Raw genomic sequence first — 19,961 nt, forward strand, 5'->3', positions numbered from 1 at the left:
CCATCCATCCATCCATCCGCTCCAATGATGTGCTCGGGACACCACAGAGGTATTTAAAAACTCTAAAATATAACAAGATACCGTAAGTTCTGTAGCCAGCACAATTTAGCTGGCAATTTCAGTAATCAGGATAGTAAAATGTCCTCTATACAGGGAGTCTCATATGGGGTGAGGGGAGAATATACAGAGGAGAGGAGAAAGGCTCACAGTATTTCTGAGCTGGCCTGGCCTCAGCCCTAGGCCTGGTGAAAGAGCGCCATTTTACAGGCCCTGTGGAACTTTGGCTGCTCTGTCAGGGCCTGGATCTCCACTGGCCGTTCATACCCTCATTTGGGAGGGGAGAGGTCTGTGATGAAAGAGGCTTTGACCCCCACTATTAGGACTGGGGAAGGCACTGGCAAACCACCCCGTATTGAGTCTGCCATGAAAACGCTAGAGGGCGTCACCCCAAGGGTCAGACATGACTCGGTGCTTGCACAGGGGATACCTTTATTAGGTTGGTTGCTAAGGTGCCACTGGACTCGGTTCTAGCTGTTCTTTGTGCTATGAAATAATACACAGGCTTTTATAACAACACGTTAAATAGAGAGTTTGGGGCAATACCCTGACTTGAGTGTCTCAGGCTACAATCTCATCAGATGTTGGAAGGTAAGTGGGGTCAGCGCTGGTTAATGTTTGGAAAGGAGACCCCCAGGGAAGTCCAGGATCATGGTGCAGAGCCAGACTATGGCAAATATTAAATCCGTGGGTTCAGTAAGACAACGACACTCAGCTTGAACAAACTACAACTTTACTGGAACCGGAAAACACTGAACACCAACAACCTGAACTGTGGAACATATGAAGCCTCCCACCAAGACACATGACTGGCTGCTAATGGAGGCCATTGGTCCATATCTGTGTTCGATGACTGGCTGCAGAGTGGGAGCCAACGAATCCCTGGCAATGGTTCAAGATCTCCGTTTCTGTCTTGAGCTCAAGGTGTGTCCACAGACACAACAGCAAACCACCTCTGAACATCTCTTGCCTTAAAAATCCTATGGGGTCATCATAACTCAATTGCAACTTGATAGCATTTTCTGCTGCCACCAGCTCCTAGGGCTGTCCTGATTTTTTAAATTGGTTCCAGGATCAGAGCCGTTTCAATTGGGGAAAAGGATATGAGATAAACCCCCCTACCTCATAGTTCCTAATCAGCTGAGACCCTTACACCTCTGATGAGTGAATTTAAGAAACAAATTACTAACAGATCCTATCATGGATTGCCCAGAGTTCCTCTGGCCTGACCTAGCTATAGTGTCAGACTCTGGGATGCTGAAGATGTGGCAACCCTAAACAGGTACAAACCTATTGTGATGTTTTAGCATCGCTGTTCTCAAAACAGAGGGGAAGGACACTGAGCACCGCTCCTACTGCAACGAAAGGCAGTTTTAATCAGAAATGGCAAGCAAGAAGGGTTCTTTTGCATTCCTCTCCCTTACCGTATCAACACAAAAGTCTGTAAGGTACCAATCATCCAAGGTTGCCTTTTAAACCGACCAGGATTATAAAAGTGACAGCAACCCCCTGGGCCGCAGGGCCGCAGATGATGAAAATCAGGTAACAGTCCTTGGACAAAGGAATGTGTGTGCAGGAATAACATTATCCAAATGGGGCTTGCAACAGAGTTAAGAGAATGGTCCTGCTGAGACACATCAATGAGAGCTTGTCAGGAAATACACCCTCACTGCGTACAAAGCAGTTTGAAGAGCACCCCTTATGATCCGCAGATGCCGCAAACAACAAAAGATCACAGAGCATTCAGATTCATGCTACGTTGCCTGCATCGGCTACAGAAGGACTTGAGAGAGGGCTTTTTTTAACCCCCTCTCCATATGCACAAGAAAAGCAGCTCCGAGATGCTACCTGATTGAAGATTTCCAGACTGTTCAAAGGGATGGAGCTGCAGGAGTTCTGTTCTTTAACAGTAGGAAAAGGGTAACGTTTTGGGTCATATGAATATCTGAGAGCTTCTTGATCAATGAAAAGGCCCTTCTCCTTAAAAGTTTTAAACAGGAATAAATTTTGTTAGTCTTTAGTAAGGATGCTAATCCCCAGGTGGGACCTAGGGATCCCCTGGAATTGTAATGCATCTCCAGACGACAGAAAGAAGTTCCCTGGAGAAAATGGCTGCTTTGGAGGGTGGACTCCATAGCATTATCCTCCACCAAGGTTCCCCCCCTCCCCCCCTAATCCCACCCATTCCTGGCCCCACCCACAAAGTCTCCAGATATTTCCCGACCCAGACCTGACAATCCTGTTAGAGAGCCACTGGAGTTCTGTTTTTTGTTTTTTGTTTCCTTTTTCTCTCTCCTAAGAAAGGAAAGGAAATTCTGGGGTAAAAACCCATCCCAGAATTTTGCAACACACAGTTAGGGAAACACATAAATTTGAGAGGGATTGGATCCACTTGTAGTGGATGAGTTGGCACCTGTAGAGCAGGTTAAGAGCTTGATGTTGCTCACAGGCCCGGCTCAAAAAGCATAGAGGTGTAGCTTCAGGAATATAGCCATGCTGACCTATAGCAGAAGAGCAAGATACAAGTCCACTAGCACCTTAAAGATCAACAGGGTTTAGGGTATGAGCTTTTGAGAGTCAGAGCTCCCGTCATCAGCTGGTGGCCAAGAATGCCTTCTATCGTGGGCATCCGTCACACCAGCTCTCACCTCTCTTAGACACAGCTGATCTGGCCACGCAGATCCGTGCTTTTAAAATGTATCGGATACATCAAATCCACTTTTCTTCATTGGGGTTGGTTTGCTTTGGGTATGCTTTGAGCAAATGGAGGGCCCAGGCAAGCCCAATCTTGTAAGATCTTGGAAGCCAAGCTGGGTTGGCCCTGGCTAGTAGTTGGATTGGAGACCTCCAAGTCATACCAGGATCACAACACAGAGGCAAGCAATGAAAGCCATCTTTGACTGCTGTTTTGCTCCCAAGTCTAGGTGTTGGCTGAAGACCTCCATATCTAAAGCACCATCTCTTCTCTGGGTATCAAAGCATTCCTCAGGCTGCCTCCTACTGGTGGACATAGGAACCAATAATGTTGCCTTCTGCTGAATCAGACCCTTGATCCATCAAGGTCTGTATTGTCTACTCAGAGTGGAGGTGACTCTCCAGTTTCTCAGGCAGAGTCTTTTGCATCACCTACTAACTGAACCTTTTAACTGGAGATGCTAGAGATTGAGATCTTCTGCATGCCAAGCACAGGCTCTACCACTGAGCAACAGCCCCTCCCCTTCCTAAAGTGGTCTACCTGGCATCAACCAGAGCCTTCTCCAGCGTCATGCGCACTCTGTGGAGGGTGCTCCTTAATGAGGCGTGGGGAGCTCCATACATAGAAATGTTTAGGAGCTCAAAGCGGCTTACAATGTAAATAAAAGGTAAAGGTATCCCCTGTGCAAGCACCGGGTCATTGGGGTAATGCCCTCTAGTGTTTTCATGGCAGACTCAATTCAGAGTGGTTTGCCAGTGCCTTCCCCAGTCATTACCGTTTACCCCCCAGTAAGCTGGGTCCTCATTTTACCAACCTCGGAAGGATGGAAGGCTGAGTCCACCTTGAGCCGGCTGCTGAGATTGAACTCCCAGCCTCAATAGATGTAAATAAAACAACCCCCAAAAAATACATGAAAGAACAATTTAAACTCATAATTAGGAATATCAATTTCTTAAAAAAAAAAAAAAAACTAAATAAGTCACATGCAGTCCTAAATAAAACTGTCTTCAAAGGTCTCCAAAAGATTGAAAGTGAGGGGGCCCTGCCAGGAGTGGTTTAAGGCTTTGTGGGGCCCAAAGCACCAGAGACAGTTTAAGGATACACAGGGCCTTAGCAGAGTGCACTTGCGGGGGGGGGCAGACACCCCCCCCCAGTAGAAAGGGGTGTCATGTTCTTAAAGAGGGAAAAGGCGGGGGGAGGGAGGCTAGATCCATGTTCCATAGGGGAAAGGTACAATGCAAAGCAGTTTCAGTTTAATTTCTGTGAAAGAACCCTTGCATAATTTTATGGTTGGGAGTCACCACAACATGAGGAACTGTATTAAAGGGTCGCGGCATGAGGAAGGTTGAGAACCACTGGGCTAGAACAAGCCACTGTGGTTGTTTCGCCTCTCTATCTATTAGAAGTTACTTAGTGTGCTTTCTTCGGCCACTAGATGTCTCTGCATGCTACAGTGAAATTCAAAACAGGGGGAGGTCCAGGTGTGGACCCAGTGAGTGATGGAGACCATGTGGGTGGATGAGCTGAGTGGCATATTGTGCAGAGGTGGGTGTCGTTTTGGGAAGTCCTCCTGGTCCCCTTCTCAGTTGCATCCCACACAGCAGCCAATCCTTACATTCCAGCTTTCTTGCACTTGTCCTCTCCTGTAATGTGTGAAACTAGTTTAACGCAAGGAGTCTGACAACCCCTTTCATAAATGAGGCCTTTTTCACATTCAAGAGAATTTGCTTCTGTGAGGTGCGCTGTGCTGGTTAACAGTAGCCATTTTAATAGTTCATTTGCAGTTTGTGGCTCATCTGTTAAATAACACAATGGAATTGTATCTGGTTCCTGCAGGTAAAGTTGCGTTGATCAGAAACTAATATTCTCTCTGTACCCATGTGCATGGTACTTACAAAGGACAGAAGACAAACATGTGTCCTGAGGATCTCGCTGCTTGGGAAACCTGGCTACGGTTTTTGGCTTCTGTCATTCCCTTTGTAGTGATTCACGAAAGCTCCTACTCTGCCACAAATGTTGTTAGTCTTTAAGGACTCTTGCTCTTTTCTACTTTAGATCCGTGGCTCCCAAACATTTTGGTACAGTGACCCATAATTGCAAATTTATGTTGTTTGGTAACTATTGTGCCTTTAAAGCTAGTCATAGAATCATAGAATCATAGAATCATAGAGTTGAAAGGGGCCATACAGGCCATCTAGTCCAACCCCCTGCTCAACGCAGGATCAGCCCAAAGCATCCTAAAGCATCCAAGAAAAGTGTGTATCCAACCTTTGCTTGAAGACTCCCAGTGAGGGGGAGCTCACCACCTCCTTAGGCAGCCTATTCCACTGCTGAACTACACTGACTGTGAAATTTTTTTTCCTGATATCTAGCCTGTATCGTTGTATTTTTCCTGATATCTAGCCTATATCGTTGTCATCAGGAAAAGGAGGCAGCATTATTTTAAACAGGAGCACAATTTAATAACTCAAGGCCTCAGTAGAGTATCTGCTTTGCATGCAGAAGGTTCTAAGTTCAATCCCCAGCATCTCCCGGTGAAAGGAACAGGTAGCAGATGACAGAAAAGACCTCTACGTGAGACCTTGGAAAGCTGCTACAAGTCTTTACAAGTTCAGTCACCACCGCTTGCTATTAAAAAAGGATCAGATAATCACTGTTATGAAAGGCCACCACCTGCAAGCTGCTAATAGTCAGCATACACAGTGTATATTTATTTGGGGATTTATATTCCACCCTGTCTTTGGAAACTCAGATTACACATTTACATAATAGGCAACATCCTTGTATAAATCTCAAAGTTAATAACTATTTAAATCAATCCCATGATACATTATAGAATGTTAAAATATTCATAGAATCATAGAGTTGGAAGGGATCTCCTGGGCCATCTAGTCCAACCCCCTACTTTATGCAGGACATTGTGCTTTCTTTGGGGGGGGGGGCGTGTTCAGAACTACAGTGCAGATTTTCAGCCAGGTGGGGTCGGGTAGAGAAGCTAGAGGTTTCTGGTGGGACTTCTGGCCTCAGACCATGATGGACCAAGGGCAGAGATGCCTGCCTCCAGGTGGAACCTGGAATTATAGCTCATCTCCAGGAGATAGATCAGTCACGCTGGAGAAAATGGCTGCTTTGGAGAGTTATACTCCACTAAGGTCGCTCCCCGCCACAAATCCCACCCTCCATCCCCAAAGTATCTAGGCCTTTCCCAACCCATAGCTAGCAGCCCTAACCAGTGGCCTGATTCAGTATAAGGAAGCTTCATTTGCGAGTTGTCCTGCCATTTGCAGCCTCTGGCTCTATGTGTTAAGCTGCAGTGACAACAACTTCCTTTCCCCTTCTAGTCTTGTCCTAACTAAAGCCTGGAATGGACTAGGGCAGTCTAAAACCACTGGCCCAGATTAAAGAAATATTTATTCTTCAAAAGGACAGCCTTGTAGAAGCCCTCTCTGTGCCTGAGTGTATTCTCATGTGTCTCATGCTTCTTCAGACCAACACGGTGACCCACAATCTTTGAGTTCCCTGCCTTGATGCAGGCTGCAGATAGGAATAAGTGGATGAACATAATTAACTGGAATATGGGCGGGCCCCACACTGATTTTCTTCCTTCTGGCAGATGTTGTCGAGCAGCTGCAGAACTGTTTTCATGGACTTGTCAGAACAGATGCATGGAAGGTGCTGGCCTAAAGGCAACCCAATATAAAATTGGACATGCTTAGTCCCATGGAGCATCTACTATACAATGTACACAGATCTTGTTGTTCTCTCGCCCCTGTCACTGCAGAGTAATAGCATCCAGTAAGCATTCAGGTCAAGAGGGGACTGAAGATGATTTTATACCCTTCTGTTCTCTACCTTAAGAATTGTTTGTTCGTTTATCATATGGCATGTGTATAATACATCAGGGAGATCCTAAGATTGTCCGGCTGCCAAGCAAGAGACCTTCAGAGGTAGCTTACCATGGCCTGCCTCTGCGTCATGATCCTGGTATCCCTTGGAGGTTGTCCTTCCAAGTGCGAGCCAGGGCTGATCCGGCTTGGCTACCGGGTTTGCCTGGATTATCCAACAGGTTACCGAAAGGAGTCCCAAAACAGCTTACAGTTCCCTTCCTCTCCCTACAGCAGTCACCTTGTTGCGGAGAGACAGTTCTGAGAGAACGGTGACTGACCCAAGATCACCCAGCAGGCTTCATGTGGTGGAATCAAACCCAGTTCTCCAGATTAGAGTTTGCTGCTCTTATCCTGTGGCCAGGGAACTATGTGCTCCTATGGGGACTGGATCTGGGCTTGGCCAGGAGTATCCCAGGAGTTCATAATTAAGCAAACAGTCTGAGCCCAGGCTACCAATGGGTGAAAAATGTGATTTTTCTGATGCCTTTATGAATGAGGATGTAATGTAATATAAAGGCAAGTATTAGAACGCAAAACCTTCATAGCAATGTTGTTGATCGTAGCCAGACTGAGATGTCTGAACATTTATGAGAAGTGGGCATGAAAATAACTTTAAGCTATGAATGAATACCAGAGAAAAGGCTTCCACCCATTACAGTCTTTCCCGACTATTAACTCTGCTCCTAAAGAGCTAATGTTTCTCTGACAGTATATTATAAACCTATAATTCTATCAAGGGATCTGGTGACAACCGAAAAACCCACAATGGTGAAATGAAAGTGGGCTCTTTATTTCACTCTTACTTCCCAGAAGGGAAATGGAACTCTCTAATTACACCCATTTAACGTATATTATTTAATGTTATTGAGAGGAGAGCTCTCATTAGGTCTAATTTCCAAACTCTATCAATTGTGGGTTCAAAAGTCCACCTGGAAGTGTATAATTTAGAACAGAGTCTGTGGGAAAAGAAATGGAAAGAAAGGAGTTTGTGAGGGAAGAAAAACTCCAGAGCTTATAATAAGCTTCATGGCTGGATCAGCCTGCCTTGACAGAAAGGGAAATAGGGGGAAAGATCCTCTTTCTAACAGGTTTCTGTAGGAAATGAATCACACTGCATGTTTTATTTATTTCACATGCATGCTTTACTGCTAGATCAGGGCACTTTGCAGACATGTCCCAAATGAAAGGAAAACATACTTTTTTTTAAGAAGCAGGAAGTTTGCCAGGTTCTGCTAATTGTTCGCTGACAGCACCCGTACAGCCTATTTTATTTATTTATTTATAGATTTATTTCTTTGATTTATTTCCTGCCACTCCCAAGACCGGCTCCTGGCGGGTTACAAACCTATGGCAAGATTCCCTCATGAAAAAGCCCTTAAAGTAAAAACGATCTGTCTATCCAGCTACGCGTCCATGACATTGTTATCTAGTGCTTCCTTCAAGGAGCTTGTGATCGTAAATGGGTCTGTAGATTCTCCTATGAAACAGAGAGTGGGAAGTCTGCTCACATGCTACTGTGAACATATTTACAATCCATGCACCGTTTTAGTCCTGATTTTTCTTGATGCATATATTGAGTGGTTCTCATGTTACCTTCAACTAGGGCCTCCAAGATCCTAGAGGAGGGTTGGCCAACTCTGCTAGAAGTAGTGGTGGGAGAATTTTCGTTTTAAAAGAGCGCAGCATCTTGTAGTTATCAAAAGTGGCCAAATAAAGGATAAGGCTGGCAGTCAACACATCAAAACATTTACAGACTTTCGGCAGACACTAAAAATTATAGTAACATCTCCTTCACAGAAATGGCCTTCTGGACAGTTGATTTTTACATGTTCTATGGCAGGGGTAGTCAACCTGTGGCCCTCCAGATGTCCATGGACTACAATTCCCATGAGCCCCTGCCAGCAAACACTGGCAGGGGCACATGGGAATTGTAGTCCATGGACATCTGGAGGACCACAGGTTGACTACCTCTATTCTATGGAATACATAGGAGAGAACCCGCAGTATTGGGTTTAAACTACGTATAGAACAATATCAGGGGGGGGGGAAATTTCTCACTCAAGAGTAGTTCAGCGGTGGAATTGGCTGCCTAAAGGGGTGGTGTGCTCCCCCTCACTGGCAGTCTTCAAGCAGTGGCAGGATGGATCCTTTTCCTGGATGCTTGAGGCTGATCCTGCATTGAGCAGGGGATTGGACTAGATGGCCTGTATGGCCCCTTCCAACTCTATGATACTATGATTCTAATTGCATGCAGGGGCAACCTTCCTGACCTTGCTCAGTTATGGGCAGCTGCTGATCGCCAGTGTGGTGCAACAGTTAATAGTCTCTGATGAGGAACTAGGAGATCCAGATTCGAATCCCCACACATGCCATGGAAGTTTGGCGAGTGACCTTGGGCCATCTCCACCAAACCTACCTCACAGGGTTATTGTATGATTAAAACAAAAGAGAGAAGAATATTGCAAGCTACTTTGTGTCCCCATCGAGGAGAAAGGCTGGATACATATAAATTAAATAAATAAATAATAAACCATTAGCATTGTATACATTTGCATAGTTTGCTGTTTACAAGGGAGAACTGTGTGATTTTTGTCGGGCTTGTTCTGGACTTGTAATTCAGGTTGCTCTGCTCTGCAGAATCCACACAAGGGGCTTTGGTGGGAGGGTTAGAGATGTGCCTATCTATATTTGCAAATGTGAAATCGGTGGCAAAGTGGCGTGGCTGGTGTAGCTTCCAAGGAAGCAAAGGAAACTGCAGTTCTGTCAGGTTGCAAAAGAAAATTATCAGATCGGGATGTTTAGAATGTCTGGGACGGAGGTTCAGTTACAGGGAGTAGTCATGCCCTAAGATGGTTATAAAAGAGAAGGAAACATTCCTAGCCTCATACAAATGGTAACTGTCCAAAGTGGAGTCAAGAACTTAAACTGGCAGCAGCCATGAAAAATCAAGTGGGTTTTCACAAGGGTTTATAGAATTTTTCAGGACTTTTGGATACATTCTTTTGTAGGCCGATAATGCCTTTCTAAGCCCCCCTGTTACGAGCCCCTGAGTTTTAGCGGCTTGGTAACAATTAGCAAATGTCAGTAGAATGAAAACATTTGTTCCTTATTTTTCCTTACTCACTTGAAGGCACCGACAGCAGCAAGGCAGGGATGGAAGAAAGAGAAAGCAGCCAACGGAAGAGGCTTTGGCGGCAACTCTGAAATATTCTCTCCAAATCTTTGTAACTAACTGCAGGCTATAGCTCAGGCAATTGCATGTGTATTCAAAGACAGCCTTCATGACTGGTTCACATATAGGTTATGGTTTTATTTTATTGACAGATTGATTGATTTAAACCCCGCCCCTCCCAGCGTGCCGACTCATGTTTCAATTTATACCCTGCTCCTCCTGGCTTGCCAGTTTGTATGACTTCTTTCCTTTTATAAATGCCATGATAATAGATACATAAGCACTGGCACCACACACAGAAAACACCACCCAGCTCTTTGGCAATTGGCATGAGAAAGAACTTGCTTGTGTAAATAGCCTTTCTCAACCTTTTTACCATTGAGAAACCCCTGAAACATTCTTCAGACTTTGAGAAACCACATTAGCGGTGTGACTGTGCAGAATATGGTTGGGAAGCAAAGCTGTGGACACGCCCACCCGGGGCCCCTCCCCTTCCCACCCCCTCCAGGCCCTTTACTGGCCATTTTTTTTGGGGGGGGGCTGGCCGACATGACCATATATGGTCATATCACCCAATAAAATTAATTAACTCTCACCCATTCGGGAGGGAGGAAGGAAGGAAGGAAGGAAGGAAGGAAGGAAGGAAGGAAGGAAGGAAGGAAGGAAGGGGTTGCATAAAGTAGCAAACCTCCAAGTGCCCCCTACGTGCTCCCAGCAGTTCTGAATACCTGTTATGATTTGTTGATTGTTTCTGGCTGGCCTTACGGTTGCAATCAAGAAATAATGCTCTGACCACTACTCCATATTGTCGCTCCATATTGTCGCTCTTGTCGCTCTGTGCCCATCTTGTTTGTGGACTGGGCTCCAAAGCTGAAATAATTTGGTTTAACACATTGCAACTGGCCAGCGAAATGCTTTTCATACTCAATGCAGCAAAAAATTGCTGTGTTTCTTCATTCTGTTCTGGGAAACAGACTAAAGAAGTACCTTGGAACTATTGCGGCTATTGTGAAGGATGATTGGGGGGGGGGGGATGAAACCGAATCCATCTTCCTTGCAAGGTGTTAGAAAAAAGATCCTCCCCCAGGAGCATATCTTGCCAACTTACGTACAATGTTTAGCATGCCAAGAATGTCAGCAACATCACAGGTGCTTCTATTTGGAGGAAGGGTGCTTGTGGGACAAATATCAAATGAATTGTTTTGTTGTTGTGTAAAGAAATGTTTGTTTCTTGAACTGCAGCTGGAATCAGTAATCCAGGAGTATTGGAATGGGCACATGGGAGTGTTTGCTTCCAGCCTCTCAGTAGTATTGTTATCACTTACAAACCTAATAAACCTTGTTTGCTTAAGGTAGCTTTACTCGTGTCGGTGCAACAAGGACAACAAAAACAGAACAAAAACAATCGCATATTGGGTGCTAATGACCAAGGAGCCGTTAAAAAGCCAATTGCCATAACAGAGAAAACAAGAGTGATGGGAGCGCACCCAGAAGGTTAGGATGGAAGATGAATCAGAAGGAATCTATTTTAATCAGACACGACAGGAGAGTGGCCCATGGAAGGAAGGGCTGGTGCCGTAAAAGACAGCTTCGTTTTCTGGCATCATTATATGACATTGTTTTACTACCCTGGGTCTACAACAGGTATTCGCAGCCAGGGGTCCATGATATCCCTGGGGTCCACGGGAGCTCCGGAGGGGGTCCACAGCCTTTCCTCTCCTACCTAAATGGACTTGGCCACAAGCCAGCTTCATGTAGTGGTTAGGAACGTGGACTTCTAATCTAGTGCACTGGGTTTGATTCCCCGCTCCCCACATGCAGCCAGCTGGGAGACCTTGGGCTCGCCACGGCACTGATAAAGCTGTTCTGACCGAGCAGGGATATTAGGGCTCTCTCAGCCCCACCTACCCCACAGGGTGTCTGTTGTGGGGAGAGGAAAGGGAAGGCGACTGTAAGCCAGCTTGACTCCTGGTGGAGAAAAGTGGAATATGAGTCAACTCTTCTTCTTCTTCGGAATGGGCTGCCTCTGCCCAGAGGGCTTGGTGGGTAGGCCATGGATTTAAAAATCAAAATGACGGAGTTGGTTGTGGCCTGGTATGGAGCTCTGGGCTGTCTTCTCAGCTCCTGCCCTTCCTTCCAGCCTACATGAGGCAGAGCTGCCGTGATAGTAAAGGAGCAAAAGGTGTGTGTGGTGATATCACTAATAGTGGCATGTCACTCCCAAGGGGTGCGGCCAGGAGGCGTGACCAGCTGACATCACTTCTGGGGATCCTTGCACCCCGAACGATTATTTCGGGGGCTCCTTCACAGTCAAAAGGTTGAAAAAGGCTGGTCTGCACTAGCAGATGCTCTGCACCACAGCAAGGGGCCTCAACACCGTTTAGGGTACTGTCAGGATTTGATGCTCTGACTCCTGCCGTGATTTGTGTTTGACCTGTGTGACTCCATCTTGGAATAATGCGTGCTGTTTTGGGAACTTTTGTATAGCCCTGAGCTGTCTGCTTTGCCGTGATTTAGTCTCTGCACATATTTCTGTTGGGCTGCTGCGTTATCTGTAGGAGAGGAACTGTCTAACACCCAAGGCCACGATGGCCTAACTATCGTTTGGAATGGCGCCCAGGCTGGCACCTGTGGGAGGGGGGCTCCTACTCCCTGGGAACTGTGCAACTTTGGGCAGGAAAGGGAAAGAGTAAAAGTGCTTGTTTGACATGTATTGAACAGAATCAACTAGGATCGTTGAGGTTTGCTGAACTGCTATCAATAAAGCTTTCTATTAATCCAGAAGCAAGTTGTTAGTCTGTCTGCCCTTGACAGGTACCCTCCAGGTATTTTTAAGGAAGTGGATGGGGCCAGGTATGGCTTTTGCCGATTGACTATTGGTGATTTGACTGGCTTTGCAAAGTTTTTTCAACGTGACTTTGGTTGCCGCTGCTACCACAGCACTATATTGGGTTACTGGAGTTAGTCTGTGGAAGTCTTTTTCTGGCTGGCTCTGCCTCCCACAGCAGTCTCTTCATGACAGCCATTTTGTAGCTCTCATGACCCCATGCTACGCCAGAATTCCAAATGTGCCCACAGGCACAAGAAAGGTTAGGGACCCCCCATGCTTGGGGTCAGAGGAATAATTTGACATGGAGCAGCCATTTTCAGTGGGAGCCTCCTATATATGCCTAATAATACCAATTCCTGCCAACAATAAAGCTAGTGGTGGTGACAGCATTCCAGTAGAACTATTCAAAATCTTAAAGGATGATGCAGTAAGATAAGAATGCCTTCTTAAATGAACAGTGCAAACAAATAGAAGAAAACAATAGAATGGGGAGGACCAGAGATCTTTTCAAGAAAATTGGAGATATGAAGAGAACGTTTCATGCAAAGATGGGTATGATAAGGGACCAAAATGGTAGGGACCTCACAGAAGCAGAAGAGATCAAACAAAGGTGGCAAAATTATACAGAAGAACTATACAAGAGCGAGCTTAACATCCCTGATGACCACAATGGGGTAGTTACTGACCTGGAGCCAGACATCCTGGAATGTGAAGTCAAATGGGCCTTAGGAAGTCTGAGCAACAATAAAGCTAGTGGTAGTGACAGCATTCCAGTTGAACTATTCAAAATCTTAAAGGACGATGCAGTAAAAGTGCTACACTCAATATGCCAGCAAATTTGGAAAACTCAACAATGGCCACAGGATTGGAAAAGGTCAGTTTACATTCCAATCCCAAAGATGGGCAATGCCAAAGAATGTTCAAACTACCGCACCATCGCACTAATTTCTCATGCTAGCAAAGTTATGCTCAAAATCCTACAAGCTAGGCTCCAGCAATATGTGGACCGAGAACTTCCAGAAGTACAGGCAGGATTTCGAAGAGGCAGAGGAACTAGAGATCAAATTGCCAACATACGCTGGATCATGGAGAAAGCTAGGGAGTACCAGAAGAACGTCTACTTCTGCTTCATTGACTATGCTAAAGCCTTTGATTGTGTGGAGCACAACAAATTGTGGCAAGTTCTTAAAGATATGGGAATACCAGAGCATCTTATTTGTCTCTTGAGAAATTTATATGCAGGTCAAGAAGCAACAGTGAGAACTGAACATGGAATCACGGATTGGTTCAAAATTGAGAAAGGAGTTCAGCAAGGCTGTATACTGTCGCCTTGCCTATTTAACTTGTATGCGGAGCACATCATGAGAAAGGCGGGATTAGAGGAGTCACCAATTGGGATCAAGATTGCAGGGAGAAATATCAACAACCTCAGATATGCAGATGATACCACTCTAATGGCAGAAAGTGAAGAGGAACTAAAGAGCCTGTTGATGCGGGTGAAGGAGGAGAGTGCAAAAGTTGGCTTGAAACTCAACATCAAGAAAACAAAGATCATGGCAGCTGGCCCTCTCAATTCCTGGCAAATAGATGGGGAAGAAATGGAGATAGTGACAGATTTTATTTTCCTCGGCTCCAAGATCACTGCAGATGGGGACTGCAGCAAAGAAATTAAAAGACGCTTGCTCCTAGGGAGGAAAGCTATGGCAAATCTAGACAGCATCCTAAAAAGCAGAGACATCACCCTACCAACAAAAGTGCGTTTAGTCAAGGCTATGGTATTCCCAGTTGCAATGTATGGCTGCGAAGGTTGGACCATAAGGAAGGCCGAGCGTCAAAGAATTGAGGCTTTTGAACTCTGGTGCTGGAGAAGACTCTTGCGAGTCCCTTGGACTGCAAGGCGAACAAACCGGTCAGTCCTAGAGGAGATCAGCCCTGACTGCTCTTTAGAAGGCCAGATCCTGAAGATGAAACTCAAATACTTTGGCCACCTCATGAGAAGGAAGGACTCCCTGGAGAAGAGCCTAATGCTGGGAGTGATAGCTGGGGCAAAAGAAGAAGGGGACGACAGAGAATGAGGTGGATGGATGGAGTCACTGAAGCAGTAGGTGCAAACTTAAAAGGACTCCAGGGAATGGTAGAGGACAGGAAGGCCTGGAGGATCATTGTCCATGGGGTCGCGATGGGTCGGACACGACTTCGCACATAACAACAACACCAATTCCTGCACTTGTGGCACAGTTAGACATGATCCCTGCTAAATCAGACCAATCAGGCATCCTGTCTCACACACTGGCCAGCCAATTGCTCTGGAGGGCAAGCTAGCTAGCATGAGGGCCAAGGTTTTCCCCTCATTGTTGCCTTCTGGAAAGGGTATTCAGAGGTTTAAGGCCCTTGAATATGGAGCTTCCTTTTACTCATCACAGCTAGTAGTTACTAATGGACGTGTCAGAATGGTATAGAGGTTAAGAGTGGCGGCTTCTTATCTGGCGAGCCGGGTTGAATTCCCCGCTCCTCCACACGCAGCCTGCTGGGTGACCTTGGGCTTGTCAAGGGTGGCTGCTGCTGCTTCTCCATGAATCTGTGTCTCCCCTTTATAAAGCCATCTATGCTTGTGGCTATCCTGACACCCACAGGCAGTGAATCCCATAATTTAATTACTTGTTGAATGAAGAATCATAGAATCCTAGAGTTGGAAGGGGCCACACAGGCCATCTAGTCCAACCCCCTGCTCAAAGCAGGATCAGCCCTAAGCAAACTAAAGCATCCAAGAAAAATGTGCATCCAACCTTTGCTTGAAGACTGCCAGTGATTTAGATTTTAGATTTAGATTTTTTTATTTATTTAGATTATATTATTTTATGTATTTAGATTTAGATTATTATGAGAGAAAGAGAAAAAGTGCTTGATATTCTTCACGTCATGAACAATGTTATAAATATTTATCATCTCCATTCACACGGGGACTTTTTGTTGCACCTTTAACATCAGTTTGATATGCAGGCATTTACAGGAGATCATGTTTATTTGCATGCTGTGAAAAGGTTAATCTGTTGATTCCTTCCCATCAAGCTGAACAAGTGTAGGACAGGCAGATTATCTTTTTTCCCGGTTGTGGACGAACTACTAATCACCTTGCAGAAGAATGCTCCATAAGTGCAGTGAGCTAGAGGTTGGGAAATACCTGGAAAATTGGGAGGGGTGGGGGAGAAGGACCCTGAGAAGGGTGGGGGTTGGGGAGAGGAAGGGAATTCAGTGGGGCATAATGCCACAAAGTCCATCTTCTAAAGCAGCCATTTCCCCCAGGTGAACTCATCTCTGTTGCCCGGAGATCAGTTTTATTCCTGGGAGATCTCCAGCCAGCACCTGGAAGTTGGCGACCTTAGGTAAATGGCATAGCAGCTTTTAAAAAATTAACCTTTTGTGCCTTTGTTGTGAGAATGACCGAGACAAAGGTTGCAAAAGGTGGTCTGCTCTGTGGCTGTAAGCAGAATTTCTCCAAAAGGGGGAAAGTGGGACCCACCATCATTATGAAGAGGTGTGTCCTGTAAAACGAAAGATTAAGGTGACCAGATTGTCCCACTTTTGGAGGGACATCTGGGGGCACCTGGCAAATTGTACTTACGTTGCAAGTAAAAATATATATATTACAATACTATTTTTGCGTTCTATGAAAAATTTTATTGCTCCTCATAGACCAAATTTTTAATCAAGACCCCTCCCAGTCAATGGTGTCCCGCTTTACCAATGTTAAAATCTGATCACCTTATGAAACATCCCATTACTGACCTTTGTTTTCTGCACTGGTAAATGTGATACGACTCACCCCAATTGTCCTATTTAGCTATCTCCTGCTCTTAAGATTTTCGGGGCGTATTCTAGTAGAAGGAGAAGACGGCTAAAGCTCCTTTTCTGAAAGTTCTTTATCCCTGTGGAATGTCTGAACTTGCATGATGTCATGTGGGGTTGATTCCTTGGGGGCGGGGGCGGGGAATGGACATCCCACCATCCTTTCCTCTGCACCCTGCTCTCAGCCACCCGTTTCTGCTCTAGCATAGGTGCAGCATGACTCAGGCCAGCTGACTCGACTCAGGCTGAATCCACAGAGGTTTAAGATTTATTCCCTGCTGGTGTTGCTAAGTTGGCTTTTAGCCAAAAGTCCCTAGAGTAGCTCAGATGAGAATTCCCAGAGGTAACCCTTGGCTTTTAAATGAACCCCTTCTCATTCTTTTTCTTCTTCTTTTTGGCAAAGCTGAGCATTGGTTGCAAGAAAATCTCCTTAGACTCTGAGGTGCCACTTGATGCCTGTTGGTTTTCTTTTTTAATTGTTGCTTTAGTCGTAGATCGTTTGTTTCTTGTGATTTGCCAAAGGGTTTGTGCCCCACCCCCAGCTTCCCTCTAGGGCAGGGGTAGTCAACCTGTGGTCCTCCAAGCTTTTCATGGCATGGAGGTAAATCACCGGGTAAGTAACATAGAACATAGATCGGGGGGGGGGGGGGGTTCCTTGATTAAAAATCTGGTCTATATGGAGCAACAAAAAGTTTCATAGAACGCATAGAACTCAAAAATAGTATTGTAATATATATATTTTTAAATTTCAATGTAAGTACAATTTGCCAGGTACCCCCAGATGTCCCTCCAAAAGTAGGACAATCTGGTCACCTTATTAAAGAGGGGGAAGGGGGGAGGAGACAAGCTATGGCCCCGATCCATGCGGGAGAGTCACCACATGGGGCCCCTGAAAGCATGGGGCTTGTAGCACATGCTACATGGATAAACTGGCCCTGGATGTACCTGGGAGCCACTGTGTTCACTGGGGCCTCGAAGAAGAAGAAGAAGAAGAAGAAGAAGAAGAAGAAGAAGAAGAAGAAGAAGAAGAAGAAGAAGAAGAAGAAGAAGAAGAAGAAGAGTTGGTTCTTATATGCTGCTTTTCTCTACCCAAAGGAGGCTCAAAGCGGCTTACAGTCGCCTTCCCTTTCCTCTCCCCACGACAGACACCCTGTGGGGTGGGTGAGGCTGAGAGAGCCCTGATATCACTGCTTGGTCAGAACAGTTTTATCAGTGCCATGGCGAGCCCAAGGTCACCCAACTGGCTGCATGTGGGGGAGCGCAGAATCGAACCCGGCATGCCAGATTAGAAGTCCACACTCCTAACCACGCTCTCTATTGGATCCAGTTCTTGTGAGCTGTAAACACGCAGCCTCCCAAAAACATCCTGATCCATTAAATCTTCCCAGAGAGCACTGGATTTGCAACTGCCAGTTGCTAAAAGATGATATCATTTCATTTCCCCTGTAAACACGCCTGACAGCTTCGCCTGCTGGAGCGAACACGATATCCTCTCAAGTCAGAGGTGGCAATGAGTAAAGTCTGCGTCATCTGTTCCAACTGTCCCATTTTTTGAGTATTTAACAGTTAGGAGTAATGGTCTACTTATGTAAACAGTGCAAGCTAGGAGGAGACAATTCACATAATGTTCCCGCAACACTTTCATATGAACAATCTTCCTCTCAGTTCCCGGATGCTCAGGGAGGTTACTCCTGTGATACTGCTGGTTTCCGTCCTCTCCAGAATTATACTGCTCGCAAATATACACATGATACACACGTATTAAATACTAATACACACTGATAAGGACGTAGCCATGGTCATGGATAAAGGGGCAACGACACAACTGCTTAAACCAGTATTTCCCACGGGGAAATCAGACTGTAATTTACCCCAAATGGTATAGGCATTTCCTGCCCCTGGGGAGTCTACGCTCTGTGTTTCTGTATGAGTTACTGAGCACTCTCCTGGACCCTCTTCATCAGAACAGTGACTCATACAGAGAAGCAATGAACAGCTTCCTTCAGATTTTCCTCCCTGAGGCACTTTGAAAGTTTTGTGGTGAAGGAAAGTGTTGAACCTCAGGGATCACAGTGCATGCTGTTGGCCAGTATGGTTCAATCAGGGAGAAATATGAAGGGTTATCCCCCTCCTAATCGGGAGTCAAAGTCAGAGTAGAAATTCATTCATACCGCAGTGTCCATGGACAAGGGATTTCTGTGTTCTCATTGTTGTAATCCTTAGAACAGCTCTGTAAAGCATGCCAATGTAAGGGGGGGGTTAGGTTTGCCATATCCAGGCTGGGAAAATCTTGGTGATTTTTGGATGGGGCCTGAGGAAGACACAGCGGGCACAATGCCATAATGTCCTCCTTTGAAAACATCTGGTTCCTCCAGCAGAACTGATCTTTGTAGTCCAGAGATGATTGTGGAGGATCCTCAAGTCCCACCTGGAGGTTGGAATCCCTACATGGAGGCAAATATTGCCTAGTAAATAACATCCTGTTCATTAAGAAGAAGAGCTGGATTTTATACCCCACTTTTCACTGTCCAAAGGCGTCTCAACATGGCTTACAATCTCTCCATAACACATCCTTGTGAGGTAGGTGGGGTTGAGAGAGCTCTGGAAGAACTGCTCTTTGAGACAATTGTAATAGAGCTGTTGCTAGACCAAGCTCACCCAGTTGGCTGCATGTGGAGGAGTGGGGAATCAAACCCTGGTCTCCAGATTAGAGTTGGCCACTCTTAACCACTACAACAAGCTGGCTCCTTAGCAGGGGTAGTCAAACTGCGGCCCTCCAGATGTCCATGGACTACAATTCCCATGAGCCCCTGCCAGTGAATGTTGGGAGGGGCTCATGGGAATTGTAGTCCATGGACATCTGGAAGGCCGCAGTTTGACTACCCCTGTCTTATAGGAACAGAACTGTTTTTTCTTCAAAAAGCTGGCAACTTTGGACAGGGAGGGGGGCTACAAAATAGGAAATTCCCCCCCCCACGTCTTGTATATAGAGTTGCCTGGGGGGGCGGGATCCTGTTTCTTTGTTACAAGCTGAATGGAATGTTTATCAGGTGACATTATTTATCTCTGTGCAATGAAAAGATTCATCTAGTTATTTCAATATGTTAAGCCTCCCTTAAAGAGACAGGATTTATTTTTTTCCAGGCCAGTTGGAAATTCAAGGTAAAGTGCATAATTCTAGAAAAAAGATGCCAATAATGCAGCTCTGCCTGTAAACAAGCGTTTCCTCACTCATAGGACGCCAGCCTCCAGGTAGGGCCTGGAGATCTCCCAAATTCATAACTGTCCAGACTACATAGATCAGTTTCCCCAGAGAAAATGGTTATTTTGGGGGATGCACACTAAGGCCGTATACCCTACTGAGTCTGTCTCAATCCCCAAGAATCTCCAGGAATTTCTCAATCTGAAGTCGGTAACCCTATGTCATCTGATAATTGTGGGGATTCTCTACAGTTAAGGGGAATTTATTTATTT

At 45.6% G+C, this 19,961-nt stretch overlaps 1 protein-coding gene across 5 annotated transcripts in view; it reads left to right on the forward strand.

Annotated features, from left to right (window-relative positions):
- EML1 (EMAP like 1) overlaps nt 1-19,961 on the forward strand; it is a 171,534-nt gene that overhangs the window by 17,641 nt on the left and 133,932 nt on the right. The window lies entirely within an intron of this gene.

This window comes from Paroedura picta, chromosome 2 (assembly GCF_049243985.1).
Source record: "Paroedura picta isolate Pp20150507F chromosome 2, Ppicta_v3.0, whole genome shotgun sequence".
NCBI classification, from domain to species: domain Eukaryota; kingdom Metazoa; phylum Chordata; class Lepidosauria; order Squamata; family Gekkonidae; genus Paroedura; species Paroedura picta.